Genomic DNA, 15,506 nt, shown 5'->3' with positions numbered 1-15,506 from the left:
GCATTCCGGTTTCCCTGCTGGAATCCGGAGAACAGTGGGTCGGCCCTTAGTCAAATCCCAAATTAGATGGATGTTGGACTATAGGATTGACCGACTGGGGAAAAAAAATAGACTTGCTGATAGGAGGATGTGCACTTGCAGAAAAAAAGGGAGGGGTGAAGGATTGATGGATGAACCATAAATACACCAAAAATGCATGGATATCTTCATAGCTACACTTCTGCATAATGATGTGGGCCATTTTCGCTTCATGTCAGGCTGTAAATGCATCTGCATAAGCAAGCGGCTTCCATTTACCTTGCAGTCACGGGGCATCATGTCCCACAGCTCATTCAGCGCATGCTAATATATGGCGGCACAGGCCTCCCCATCATAATCACCCATAACACTAAAATGAGACGCATGACAGTAAATAGCAGTCAAGCCTTACAAAGACTATTTGGTATGGGAATGATTTTTGTTGCCAGCAAACACTTCAGATGGCAATAAATAAAACAGATTTTTTGATATATTAAGCTGCTTCTTTTATTGTCATGCCTCACTGCGGTCTGTGCATGCAAATAAAGAGATATATTCACTGTACATATGGATAAGGGGGGGAGAGGAGAGGGGAGGAAGAGTGAGATGCTGTTTCAGGAGTCACATTGCAAATGGTGAGTGATTTGCTTTTGCAATCAAAAAAAAGAATTTGATTTAAGAGCTGCAAGAGAGCAAAACACTCCCCCCCTTCCCCATGCATAAGCAAACAACTAAAGAGCTGAGGAATGAGTGCACACATTTCTCATTCGTGTTCTTTGCAATCTATTATTACTTTATCACTGTTTGCATTCCTGTGCTTACTGTACAAACCTGAAACAGCTTTATTTGTCATACGGATGTTCAATTTAGTCCAGGTCTCCTGCTGCCTTAACGTTTTCCGCTAAAACATGTCCGCGTTATTAAACATGGCGAACACGGCGCGGCCATATGCGCGTAGTGTGATACGCATGGCAAAGGTTTGCACATAGAGCACGCCGGTGCTAGCATCTGCATGGAGGAATGTGACGGAAACACCCCGCTGATGCTGGGGGCTCTGAGGGGTCAGCTAGACTTAATTGCACTCAGGGAACATGTGTGCTAGCCCAAGCTGGCGGAGCCACTCTGCGAGGGGGCCGGCCATCTGCCGCCCTGCATTTCTAAATCCCGAGGACCAGTTTGGGTTTATTAAAGGAACCGACACAACACTGTTAAATAACTCAATTTCTGTGTGTGGCTGTGGCCTCGTGCAGGTAATGGAGAATCTTTTGGAGCTGACCCCACGATTAAGTTAGATTTAAGAGCTACAAGATTAGTGTTTTTGAAGTTAATTGTGGATTTCTGGTTTGGTTCACTTTGACTGAAGTATTTTTGGCCTTACAAAGAAACCTGTTTGCTTATTTTCTACTTTAATGGTTGTGAATGGAGTTTTAAAACGGCTGGTTTTACTGTATTTTGGGTTTTTTTGTTCTTTTGGACCAAAAAAACTTCTGAAACCTTAACATTGTTGTTTTACTCCCACTAGCAAACTCCCACTACTACCACAGGCTTTTGCTTTGGTGTCAGGTCAATAAGCAACTGTTAAGAGAATCATAATTATATTTTCTTAATTGTGATTATATAAAATGTTTCACAGATGTTTATTTTAGTAAGTATATGTATCTTTTTCCTCTATGTTTCATATGGACAGGTTTTGCTAGCCCGCAGCGCTTGTTTGATCACTGAAAATGTGATACAGATTTTTGCATGTTAACACGGCGTTGCATTCTTACAGTCAATATGAAAAATGTTTCCTACACTGTGCTTCAACAAATGCTTTATTAACACATCACAAAGGTCAAAATTACTTTCCCACACATTACCGCATGATAATAATATAACAAATTTGTTAAATGTCATATTTTTAACTATTTTACTCAATGGGTTGCTTCATAATGTGTCTCCCAACATGACGATCCTCATCCAAACTTTGTCTTCTTAACCAAACATGTAACTTGATCAATAATCAGCAGCCGCTCAGCTGCTCTGGGAAGATTAAAAATTTGTGCTGACTGTTTAAATACACAGCGTGCACAAGCTGTGTGAACGTAGCATGCACACTCGAGACGTCAGCAAATATGTACACGGCAAATGAAGTTGCATGTAGAAATGTCAAATGTGGAAATACGTATAGCTGTGGAATTTTGATAAAATATTTGCATGTGCCATGTAGAAGTAGGCACTTACAATGCAATAGGCAATGTTTATGCAAAGTTTCATCAAGACCGGTCAATGTACTAATATGTATACATACGCTATTATCAATATAATATGTTAAGATCGTTATTTAGCAGAAGTAATTTAGCAGCCCCTGAAAAATCTTCTTTTTTTTTTGTTCTTTTTAAGCGACACTGGGTGTGGTTACAGATTACAGGTGCTGCACAAGCCACGTCCAGACAAACAAAGCCAACTTGAAGAAAACCTGAAGGATGGTTGCAAAAATTGATTTTCACAGACTCCAAAATGTTCAACTTTAGACAGAAATAAACACATAAAAAAATATATAATTGGTTTCTATAGTGAATTTCCGTCTTCATGACAACTGTAAAGGAGGTATATTTGCTTAAAGTTACTGCTTTGTGTGACAGGTCAAAGGAGGATGTAGCCGCTTCGGCTTATTTTAGTCCATTTGTAGCGATTTGGAGCATTTCTAATGAAATTACCAGATACATTTTATGGCTTGCTGTGTCAACATCTGTAGAACAGGTTTCCTCAGTTAAATTCTAGCATTTATGCATGTTATTTAGCAGTGATTTTTAATACACCCATACATTTTATGGACTAGCTAGCGTTAAGTCATTACTTAGCAGTCCACTCCTTTGACCCAGCAAAGCCTCAAGTTGGGCAAATGGGTGATTTCACAATGGCTGCATCCCGCTTTGAAAACAGTCATTCGTGCTACACACCGAACCACAGCCTGTAGAGGATTTGCGTGTGGTCTGAGGTGAACAAAGCTAAAATCTTCACCCAGAAAAGACAGAGAAACACTGCTTCGCAGCGTGGCGTTAAGCTCGCCTTTAAAATCAAACCAAGCAGCTAATCCCTGCTTTTGAGAGAGTTTCTAATGATGGGCACTGGTTAAGGCTTGATCCCACGAGGGCAAAGACTGATCATATATCAACACAAGCTTTGGAAAAGCTTTGTTTCTATGTGTGCGTTCTCAAAGATGCGTCAGTGCAGTTTCATCAAATAAAGCGACTTGTTAGTCGTGAGTTATTTTCTACATATATTTCAGTTTCATTTCTTGTAGAAGAAAAATAAGAATGTAAGAATGAATGAAAAGAGTTTACTATGCAAGCTTTAAACTGCCCTTAATTGAACTCAGACCTGATCTTTAATGTTTGTCCTTGTAGTCTGGTGTATCTCATTCTGCACGTGGTCCCTAAAATAACCTTCACCAAGCTAAAGATAACCGTTTTGGACATGAAAAGACACAGCTATGTGGACTGATAATAAGAGGTGCAAGTCGCCAAGTGCCAATGCCACTGTTGCATGTGAAAGCTTGCATTCTGACTGTGTGTCTTTGTATCTATTTTTACACCACACCCTATTCATTAAGGATGATGACTGATAGGCTACTTTGTTGGCAGCCTGCGTCCAAAGTGTTATGCAATGACCTTGGGTTCTAATCTATGGAGACTGGCCTCTAAATAAAGAGCAGGTTGCCACTGAGTTGATATGAGTATTCCATACGACCAAAGCAGCAGCTTTTAGGCAATGGCCACACGCAGATCAATTACATGGACACGTTACAGTTTCTCGCATGTAGCGGTGGCGTGCATGATTGATGTAAGTTAAACTGCTTTGACTTTCAAAACTGCTGTAGTAGCTCACTGCTATGTGAATACAAACAGTAAAACAACTGCATCAGTAACACTAAACCCATAAAAATGGCCTTGAATGTACTTTGAGATGACCAAACTCAAAAGAGACTGTTCAAATGCAGTAGTAAATACGACCCTTGGCTGTCGGATGAAACGTTTTCACGTTGCACGGCAGGGGTGCTAAACACGTGAGATTCTTGTCAGAGGTCTGAACCGTTGTCAGGCTTCCTGACAAAGACATTATCTGTGCCCTGAAACACCACACTGAAGTAAGACGGGGAAGTCAAGCCAAGCATTGACACATTTCTTTGATTTATTACAACGGACTGACTATATGTGGATAAAAATGAGAAACTGTTGAAATTTTACTCACTCGGCTGTTAATGGATGGTTCATTAAATGTGAATTACTTGTACTTCTCTACACTAAAAGAATCAAAAGAATTTTATTATTATTATTATCATGTTACTTTACTGTCTACTTTATGTCAGTTTGGTGCACATGAACTACAATGAATTAATCCTAATATTGGGAAATACGCAGTGGTGTCACTGTGTGATGATTGTTTGACCCTATTGTCCTTTAAAGAGTAAGTGTTTGTTTTCTTTTAACTGTCCAGGATAAGGTGATGAGTTGAGATGACTTTATTTATGCCACAATTGACTAATTCTCTTGTTACGACAGTTAAAATGTTAATGGAATAATATTAGCATTACCTGGCAGACACTTCTCTGCCACATAGATACCGTATAATATAAGAGTATGATACACTGTATTGCCAAAAGCATTCACTCACCCACCCATATCATTGAAGGCAGGTGTTCCAATCACTTCCAAGGCCACAGTCTAGCTATGCAGACTGTGGGAGTGGAGCTGAATCAGTCTGTCAGAGATTTCAGTGCAATTTTATTACATTCAGTTGAATTTATATAGCAACAAATCACAACAACAGTCACCTCAAGGCACTTTATGTTGTAAGATAAAGACCATACAATAATAGAGAGATAACCCCAAATGTCAGCCAACCCCCTATGAGCATGGTGAAAGTGGGAAGGAAAAACTCTGTTTTAACAGGAAGAAACCTCAGGGAGGGACAGCTATCTGCTGTAACCAGTAAATGGTGAAGAGAGAGTGATAAGAGAGAGGTTTAATTAACATAACAACCAATGATGTTAATCCAAAACACTAGATTTTTGCCTTGAAACTCAGGCATTGTAACCATAGAATATCTGACCTTGCTATTGGCTTGCAGTCAGACGTTTTCTGTCAGTTCATTTGTACCCCAGGTGCTTCTGGAATTCACATGCTATCCATACATGGATTACTTAAATACAAGCTTCAAAGATGGGATGTAATCCAATTTTGATGATCCTATGGCTTACAAGCAGGGTTAAAACAGGGTTCCTTTCTAAACTTGTAAAAGATACACATTATTACATAGACTTATGGTGAGTAACTATGCAACCCAAAACCAGCAGATAGTTACTCCTCCCTGATCCCAGTTCTTCCAAAGGTTTCTTCCTGTTAAAAGGAACTTTTTCCTTCCCATGCTTACCAATTGCTTGCTCAAAGGTTCTATGATTGTTGGGGCTATCTCCCTATCATTATGGCATCTTTACTTTACAATATAAAGTGCCTTGAGGCAACTGTGGTTGTAATTTTTCCGCTATATAAAATATATAAAGAAAAAACTGAACTGAATTGAATTTTGATTATTTCATCAAAATAATAGAGCTTATTACCTTTGATTAGCTACTTTGGGAGATTTATTCTAACAAATGATCTAAACTTGGGCAACAACAAAAAAAATCTACAACAGGTTGTAGATGTTTCTTTCAGTTTGACATGGAGGATGGCCATGTTTCCAGCTTTTGCACTATGGGTAAACAAGTTCAAATCTGTAATATTACAGCCCCTTTTTTAAATTTCAGGGAGGTAAAGCACTGATGAATTTACAGCACTTATTGTGGAACAACAAGTCCACCCTCTCAGGTGCTTAGACACTGATTTGGCTTCCAAACAACAGGCGGTGCAAATTCTAACAAGAGAACCAATCAAAAACAATTCTTGTCCAAACTTAGAAAAATATTCCCTGTAAGTTAGCCTACCTGGATGACTAGTAAGACTGATGATTATCCTAGTTACATATGTAGAAAGAGATCACCGGGGCTACAGATACATTTGACTTAGTACTGAAGTATATATTGTCTGTTTTGACAAATATTACAGTGGTGGCAAGGAAGATGAGCACTGAAAAGTAATTTGTTACTTATCTCGTTAGTGAAAAGCTTGCATGAAATGTATATGTGACTCTGTGGGCTCAGTCACACTGCTGTTCTTTAATGTTAGCTCTCTTCTTTTTTGTCCTGTGGTACTTTCTTCACTTTCTTTTTTTGTGATTTTATGTCCAGTAATCAGGTACAAACCTTGCATGACTGCACACAATAGACTCAGAGAAAGGGGAGTTTTAACCAATGGGACCCTTGGTGTTAATGTCTGTTTTCAACTCGGGAGGTAAGACTCAGGAATGAAGGCCTTCACTCATATCACATCACGACTCTCCCGCTTCTCCATTTCCACTCATATTTCCCTGACGGTCCATAAAGAGACAGCCATTTGAGAGGGTGCATTGATTTCTAGGCATATCTGGTGATAAAATGCGCTTCTCCGCCCGCAGCTCCTTTAACTACCCAATTTGAGGGCCCCTGATTTGGCAGGGCCATGCAGGAACTGTAAATAGAGCTGTGAATCTGAAGGGAGTAGGCAGGAAGTGAGGACAGCGTCTTTATTAAAGACACGTACAGACAGTAGGGGCACAGATCAAGCTGAAGAGGGGTCCCCTTATGGATTTCAAGGCTTGCTGCTATTGGAGGAAGGAGAAAATGTCCACAAATACAAAAGAGGAGGCGGCAGACTGTCTTACCTACTAATCATCCACATACACTGTAAGCTAGCTTATATCTTTCCAAGCAGAAATGCTCCTCTGCAAAATACTTTGAGTATTTGAGTTTGCCATTTCTGTGAAGTGTCTGCCCTTCACCTCGTATTTGCTTCAAATTTCTGCCAAGTTGAAGTCGGCCACATTTGAAAAAGAAAAAGGGGGATGGGGAAAAAAAACCCTGTTAAAACCTTATTGAGCTGAAGATGAGGGGGGGAAAAATATTGTAACTTCAGAAACCCTCCCCAGCCTGCGTCCCTTTCTGGCCATTAATGAAGCATTGTCCCAGCAGCACCACTTTATCATGATCTATGAATCTCTGATTTTGATGCAACAGAAAACCAATCACTTGCAGCAAGTCTCCAGGCAAAGCATTCGTCATCATGTCTTTGACACCACCTACGGATTGGGTCATTCTTTTAAATTAAAAGCCCTCATTTGTAAATATACACTTGCAGACAAAAAAAAAGACAACACTCACTTCTTATTTTGATGTATGAAAGAATAAAGCGACAGTGCTCAGGTGAATTAATGCCTACCCACAATGCTGGGACATTCACAAACCGCACCTATGCAAGGAAAAGGGTGGGGAGGAGGAGTGGGGGATGCAGATGATTGAGCACTTTTGTTTGAATCTGGCATTTTGAAATTCTTACTCTTCATTAGGATTATTTATCTAAGCCACTGCGTCCTATTCACCATGTCAAAGTGTACATTAATGGCCGAGGGCTGAGAGATGCCAATAGGATGCCAATATATGCTCTGTCTTTCATTCCTCTGTATCTTATTTTTCATTAAGTCTCTCTCCTCGACATTATTCGGGTATATATGTTGGTTCTCAGCTGGAGAGGCTCAAGTCAAGAAACTTAATCTGTGTTGCTCAATAGAGAGCTCCTGTCGTCTGATGAGGTCTGGCGGTTATTGAGCACCTGGGGTGTATTCAATAAACCTAAAGTTTGTTCCTGCTTTAGTTCAATAAAGGAGCACTCTGTATCAATTTGCCCATGAGATATGTCTCGCATAACTGATATTGAATTGCCAGATGCTCAAGCAAACAGCTGTATTCTCATCACACGATGTAATAGCGGTCCATTAAGAGTCCACTTAGGTTGCGTTCTCAGATAGGAAACAATGGGCTATAACTTTCGGCAGAGAGGTCATCGTGAAATGGCGACTTTTAAAAATAAGTATGAAAGGTTACCTCTGCAAATTCAGTGGCATTTCTTTGCATTTCGTTGGCACCGGCGGTCAAAACTGCACCTGAAACTCTGACTGAGCTGTCATTTATCTTTCGATATCTGGCCCAGTTCATCTTGACACCCAGTTCTGTAGCTTATCCGTACTCCCAGACCCAATGAGGGACTAATCTGGTTATTTCTTCCCAATCGATGTCTCTGTGCTGCCTTGGCACACCTATCATTAGGGCTGTCTCATTGAGTGAGAGGAAAAGCATCAAACCCCAGGAGCCTCACACACGGGGCTTTAATGCCAATGAGCTCGGCAAATGTTTTTAGACGGCCACAAGTTCGGCCGCTCCTCTGAGCTTATTGTCTTAGGGGTGAGCCAACAGTCACTGCGCAGTCAAAATAAGAAAACTTCACACTTACAGGTGGAAGAGGCACGAAAGGCCATCTCAGCCCACTGATAATTATTTCATACCGGAAAGGCGTTTTGCTCAATCAAACGGGGTGCTCCAGGATAGCTGAGAGAGAGCGTAAGAGTGATATTTGTAGCGCTCATTATTGGGACAGGATGGCAGGACTGTCTTAAAAAAAACTTTTAAAAAAACGGAAGTAAGGAGGGAAAGCTGAGGCGGTTGTGCCGCTGTACAGTATGAGGGAGTTGGGGAGTTAGCGGTGGAATGCTAATCAGCCTCTGGGGTGCTGAGCCGCAGCAAATCAACTCCTCAGAGCGGATCATGGCCCGGGCTGACATTAAACCCCCCTCCCCTCAGCCCCCCTCAAACACACATTCTCATCTTACTACTCACAAGAGGAGATGAGGTGGTGAAGGAGAGAGGGAAGGAATGAGGGTACAGTGAGTGGAGGACAAGGTGTGATTACGACTATGACGAAGGATAAGAGAAGCAGACAGAGAGACAAAAAATGCAACAATACAAAAAAGAAAAGGCAGGCTGAAAAAAAAATTGAGGAAGACAAAGTTTCGAAAAGAAAAAAAAAGTTTGGGGGGGGGGCATCTTTTCAGTGTTGCAGCCTAATTGACTGTTCGCTAGGCCCTGCACCCATTTGTCACTGTTGCTACAGCTGCCAAGTTTTCCACTTGCACAGAGCAGAGTTTACAGTATACAGTTTGACAGATTTACCTAAATCTAAATAGTCTCAGGGCTTTTCAGAACAAGGGACCCTTGATTTCATACATTGATGAACAAAAGCAGCCATCGCAGTTCTAGCTGGCTGCAGCTGATTTATGTTCGGTTGAAATGTCAGCTGACTGGCCAATTTTATCTGGGATTAGGTAGCTTTATTCTTCTTTGTGTCTAAAGTTTGGCATTTTAAATTGAGAACTTTGTAAATATGCACTTCATGAAACAAAACACTATCTCAGATAATGGATTTGGTTGGGGTTGTTGGAGGACACACTTCCCTAAGTCCAACAGGAAAAGGAGAGAACTACCATATACTCTGATACAGACCACAGTTGTGAAGAAGCTTAGGTTCCTAGATTTTAAGGTAGCCAGCATGACTTGTACAAATACAATCATGTAAAAGTGAATGTAAACCGATGATATAGTAGCTTGTAGAACCATCTTTGGCAGCAATAACTTGAAGTGTTTTTAGTTTTACGTTATCAGCCACCTCAACATTGTGGAGGAATTTTGGACCAGTCTTCTTTACAATATTGCTTTAGTTCAGTGAGGTTTGCAGGCTTTCATCTATTCACAGCTCTCTTAAGCTCTTGCAACAGTATTTCAGACAGGTTGGCAGCAGCATGCTCAAGCACTTGACATTCCAGCAACCACAAAAATTGTCAAAAGGCTCTGAAGTGTAGCTTCAGGCAGATTATATAGGCCTTGGAGACTATCCATTGGCTGCCAGAATCAGACTTCAGCCAATGACATGAAACACAGGAACATCTTCAGCCAGTATAAGGGAGGGGTGGGACAGAGTTTGGGTGTTGTGGCAAACATCTCCAGCTTAGTCTCATCAGTCAAAGGACATTATTTAAGAATTTCAAGACTTTGCAAACCTAAACCATGCTGTCATGTGCTAGAGAGAAGACCCCTGCCAATTCTTCTAAACAAGCCATAATTGTTTGGTCTTTTTCAAATTAAACTTGAATATTTAACATGCTATCTGATGTCTACAGAGTCTGAGACTCTTAGAAGTTTTGAAATTTACCTGAGAAAGACTGTGATTATGATCCAGAGCAGGAAAGTGCCAAAACTTCTGCTTTTATAGAGGTGCTCACACTTGCTGATGATTAGTTAACCAATTGCATTGTATTAGAAGCAGCTAGCTGCTGCTAACCCTTTTATTTTCTATTTGGTCTTTAAGTCTGACGTCATTAGCCGTGTCTGGGCCCAAACTCCGCTGCAGGTCCATAAGTCAAGCGATCACTACAGCATCACTAAGAGTTAAAAACAGTCTAAATCCTTTCATCTATAATAAAATGATCAGCGTTCTGCTCTACCAGGTATATTTAACGGAGTTAGAAAGGGCAGCACGGTGGCACGGTGGTTAGCACTGTTGCCGCACAGCAAGAAGGTCCTGAGTTCAATTCCACCATCAGGCCAGGGTCTTTCTGTGTGGAGTTTGCATGCTCTCCCCGTGTTTGCGTGGGTTCCCTCCGGGTACTCCGGCTTCCTCCCACCGTCCAAAGACATGCAACTTGTGGGGATAGGTTAATTGGATAATCCAGATTGCCACTAGGTGTGAATGTGTGAGTGAAAGTGAGTGCAAATGGTTGTCTGTCTCTGTGTGTAGGCCCTGCGACAGACTGGCGACCTGTCCAGGGTGTACCCCGCCTCTCGCCCTATGACAGCTGGGATAGGCTCCAACGCCCCCCGTGACCCTGAAAAGGATAAGCGGAAGCGGATGGATGGAACGGAGTTAGAAGTTAGCATGGAGTTAGCTCGGTAGCTTCCATCTAAATACAATATAACATGTCCTGACTGGCGGATTTTTGAAACAAATTAAGACGTACAGCTCTGCTATCACTTCCGACATAAATGAAGACAGCAAACTAAACAACAGTGACGTTTGTAGGGTTACTGAAGTTTGGCTATCTGGTATATAACAATGCACTACATGATCCCTAGCGACAAAGATATGTTAGCATAACAGAAACAGTGAAGCTGGAGGATGAACGCTAACTTTTTTCCACTCGATAAAAGTTAACTTGAGGGTTCTCGGTGGTTAGGGACAAATGCAATTGCGTGCCAGGATGCTATAAACGAACCGAACTTCAGTCAGGAGAACAACTGAGATAATCCATCCACAATACAAGGTTAGCCATTAATATACTGCTGCATGGCCTGGGCTGTAGTTACACCGTAAGGTTTTAAAAACTGAGCTTTAAAATGATTAGCGGTAATAAAAACCGAGAGAGGCCGACAGTGATCACTGACTGTTTTTAGGGGCTTTTTGGGATTAAATAGAACAAGATACAAAGCATTAAAACATGTTAAAAACACAAAAGCCTTATTAAACGCAGGGTAGTTTGGGCCCGGAAGCAGGATTCGTCACGTCATCACTTAAAGACCAAATTGTAGCGGTATGGGTGACTCTTTACAGTTGTGTGAAAATGTATTTTTTACTCTATGAATTGATGTTACTACAGCACCAATGACATCTGTTCTAACACGGGACAAAATCCAGTTTGACAGTCCTGTTGTGCCTACAGATGCTAAGCTATGACTGGACAATATCTGTGCTGGGACAAAATCTAGCCAATGGTCAATTAGCTAATGGCTGTCTCAATAATTTTGTGTACCTACTCTAAAATTGCATTTGTTCCCCAAAAAGGTTTGTGGGGCATCCACTTAAGACTTTTTTAAAAAAAATTATTTTGTATTCAGACAAAAAGCAGTCAAAGAAACAGATGTGGGTACAATGGAACAAAACTACTGGGTCGTGAATTGTAGCCAAGGTTGATGGGTACAACAATCGGGGCTCCAGAAACATAATTGTGAACTATCTGATTGTATGTGTGTGTCTTTGTTTGCAACATTAATCCTTGGTAATACTGGAACAAACCTTTTTTTATGTGGGCGATCGTGGCTCAAGAGTTGGGCGTTTGCATTGTAATTGGAAGATTGCCAGTTCGAGCCTTGGCCTTGGCCGGCTTGGACAGTCTATGTCGTTGTGTCGTTGGGCAAGACACTTCACCTGATGCCTACTGGTGGTGATCAGAGGGCCTGGTGGTGCCAGTGTCCGGCAGCCTCGCCTCTGTCTGCGCCCCAGGGTGGCTGTGGCTACATCACCAGTGTGTGAATGTGTGTGTGAATGGGTGGATGACTGGATGTGTAAAGCGCTTTGGGGTCCTTAGGGACGAGTAAAGCGCAAATACAGGCCATTTTACCATTTTATTTTCAGAGAGAACTTTTTGAAATGTCCACCAGCACCGGTCCTTGTCTCATAGCTGATGTTTAAATGAAGCCTGTCAAAATAACTAATCATTGTAACAAAGGTAATTTGGAGAAAGTGGCAGCTTGATGAATTAGAGTGATTCCGGCACATAATGTTTTTGTCCGCCGCAACAATGTCCGCCAATAAAGGCATCTGGAAAAGTAGGAAAACCTGTGCGTTTTGAAACACATGCATAAATCTACGCACAGCTGCCAACAATCAAAGACAATGACACACAAACAAATTACTTTGCTCTGCTCTGTTCTTTGTGGAGGAGCATGCTTGCATCAGCATGCTGAGCCCACAGCATCCCTTCTCACCTGGGAGCTGTGTTGGACCACCGAGGTGTGGTAAGATACTACACGCTCCAGGGCGCCCGTGACCTTTGAATTATGGCCATCAGAAACTGCGAATGTGTGCGTGGGAGAGCGAGAGAGAGGGAGAAAGAGACGACGGGGACAGGAGACGACAGAGGGAACAGAAGGCGTATGTGCTTTTGCCATTCCACTGACAGTGTAATACTGCAAATGACTTTTCCCTCTAACTAGCATGAGAATCAGTTTTTGTTTATAGCTGCATCAACAGAACAATTGCCCTTACCTGTACGGAGGCTCAGTGCCCTTTTCCGAACCATAATCATATTCGCACACACTGTACTGGTGCCACTTACATCCGAGCCTCTGGGGAATACACAACTGTGGTCGCTGAGTATCTCTTTGTAGAATTCAAGTACTTTACAAGTGGAGTTACTTTGGTACAATGACATAAGGACATTATTATACTGAGCATTTCAGAAAGTCTATCTAAAATGTTCCACGCTGTATGTTTTTATGGGTTTATGTCTGCTTTATTTTTTGTTCCTAATAATAATAATTATTATTATTATAATGTCCTTATCAAGTTAATTGCTGTGATTGTGGAACAAGGCAAGACTGCAAACATTGATCAGACTGACTAGGTTATCCAAGTTTAACTTCTATTTGCACTGATTGTAAAACTTTTATTTATTCACCTTTGACCAACCATAACATTCTGTCAAAGCTGATAAAATCGCACCACAGTGGAGTTTTTCTCAGTATTATAAATGGGTTAGGCAATACAGGGTGTATCAGAAAGGATCATATGATTTCAAAAAGCCATATTTTTTAATGTAATGGACATGGAGGCTGCAGTAAATTTAAAAATGCATGGCGGAATATAAAGTTTTACATACAGAGCTTATAATGTTTTTAAGTGTCACCCACCGGAGCAGGGCATATGCCTATGAGATAGTATAACATGTCCTGTACTTTTGCCAGCATGTCTTGAGTCACTGCTATTAGGCTACACACCAACGATCACGTAGCACTCATGAATCTGCTCTTTGTAACAGTATGCGTTTTTCTTACTGGTGGACGGTTGCCCAGTTAAAGCACTTTGAAATCGAATGATTCTCTTTGATACATCCTGTATTGTGGTATTGATGATTACTGTTTTATTTAGATATCAAAACACAATTATATATGTTAATGAACTAAAAAAAAATCACCATGATGGATAGGTCTTCTTTTCAGTAACGCACATTCACAAAACATTCACAAAGATTGCAGTCGACATAAACAACAGTGCAGAAGGAGGTTTTAAGATCTTATTTTGTGGTGAAGATAGAAAGCCTTTTACACTGTTTGTACAGATAGATAGCTAGATAGGTAGGTAGGTAGATAGATACTTTGTTGATGCTACAAGGGAAATAATTTCACTAGTTATTACTATTAAGAGTAAAGACAGTGAACTGCCCAACAAAGTTTCTGAAGACTTTTAGAAAGACTTTGCTTAGGCTGAGTCACTCACACGGGTGCAGATAGGCTGTTGTTATGCTGTTGACTTTAGCTCTTGAGACTGACCGAAGAGATTTATTATCTGCATGACTCTCCACTTTAACACACAGGTGTGTCTAGTTGTGGCTGCTTTATTTGAATCACAGTAGTGCGATGCTCTATTTTAGCAGTAATTCAATATTTTGTGTGAAAACTGAATGTAGTATGCATCCGTGATGCTTGTTTATACTGGCTTAACATGTCTTTTCTTAATTGTTTCTTTTTTTTTTTTGAGACTTATTAAGTATTTCTAGGCGAACTTTATACACTATGATGGTGTTATTACTTTCCGATAATGGCATTTACTCTGATTTGATATGCCAGTTACAACCACCACCACCCTGCACCCCACCCTGCTCCAGAAAACACTATAAAACTAAGGTTGGGGAGTGTAGTATAGCAAAATCTGATAGTTATAGTATCATACTCTTACGTATTTATATGTTTATTCTCTGTAAAACAAGAAGATTGTAGTGTGGCCAGTTTTACTGGAACTCTTAAAGTGGTTTGGATAGTCTATCTATATTAAAAAAAAAGCATGAGAAATGAATCTGGTGAGCAGAGGTATCATAGCCAACAGAAATATTGACCAAAACCTTGACAAGTCATCATAAATCGAAATAACCAATTTTTTGTCTTGGCAGAAAAACATATTCATCTGTCTTCACAAAAAAAAAAAAAGAAAAAAAATTTATATATATATATATATATATATATATATATATAGTTCCTATCTGTTTGAGTAACCTGAATATATTTATCCAAATGTGTACCCAAATGTCTTCAGTATGTTGTCAGCATATGAACAAGGTAAACAAATTTCTTCTGCACGGCATAATCAGTATGCTTTTGACTACTCTGGAAATATGAATCTGTTTTATTCCTTTGGTCTTAAGAAGCGATGTGGTAAGGCTCCTTTAAAATAGTTAATGTTTTGTTACTCCCACGCACACAAGAGCAGCGACAGTCTCCCATAAGATGGAGAGCAATCTGATATCTCTAAGCCTGCTTCATTTAAAATATAGTAAAGCCTTCTGCTTTGCTTCTGAGAGATGCTCCCTGTCTTGTGTGTGTATGTTTGTGTGAGCGCCTAAGACTCAGGGATGATGCATAGACTCTGACACTTTGACAGATGAACAGATTTAGAGTGCTCGAAGGACCCAGCCTGTTCAATATAGGCAGGAGCAAGAGTGTGAGTTTGTTAGCGTGTGGGTCTGCTTGTTTATATGTGGTTGCTAAGATTTGC

Source organism: Maylandia zebra, linkage group LG3 (assembly GCF_041146795.1).
Source record: "Maylandia zebra isolate NMK-2024a linkage group LG3, Mzebra_GT3a, whole genome shotgun sequence".
Lineage (NCBI taxonomy): Eukaryota > Metazoa > Chordata > Actinopteri > Cichliformes > Cichlidae > Maylandia > Maylandia zebra.
The sequence above is the reverse complement of the archived record's forward strand: the minus strand, read 5'-3'. Positions refer to the sequence as shown.